Source organism: Galeopterus variegatus, unplaced genomic scaffold (assembly GCF_000696425.1).
Source record: "Galeopterus variegatus unplaced genomic scaffold, G_variegatus-3.0.2 Scaffold1624, whole genome shotgun sequence".
NCBI lineage: Eukaryota > Metazoa > Chordata > Mammalia > Dermoptera > Cynocephalidae > Galeopterus > Galeopterus variegatus.
The window spans coordinates 138,997-139,420 of NW_007727735.1; positions in this window are offsets into that span (position 1 = coordinate 138,997).

Here is a 424-nt window from a genome sequence, read left to right on the forward strand (position 1 = left end):
GATTGTGGAATATTCTGCAGTTAGGTGTAGTAGTCCTGGACCAGGAATTAGTATAGTTTTTTAGATTAGTGACTCCAAGACTAATAAGTCAAAAGTTTCTTTTTAACTGGGGAAGGAGAAGACTGTCAGGCCTCTTGTTTTTGGTCACAATTTCTTCCCAAAAGTATAAATTGTACAGCCAGATTTGCCATAATTTTTTTAAGGCAGTGGGAGACTTGGAGAGTGGGATGAAGCAAAGGAACCCAAGACCCAGCTTATGCTCTTGATGGTGGATTAGGTAATCCAGACAAACCTCCCAAAAGAGAAAGACCAAAAAAATGGATGAAATAAAACAATATCATCCCCGAACATGAAAAGCTAAGATTGTGAGGAATTGCCAGGTTAAGATCTGAGAGAAGAGACAAATTCACACTGCCAAGCCCAA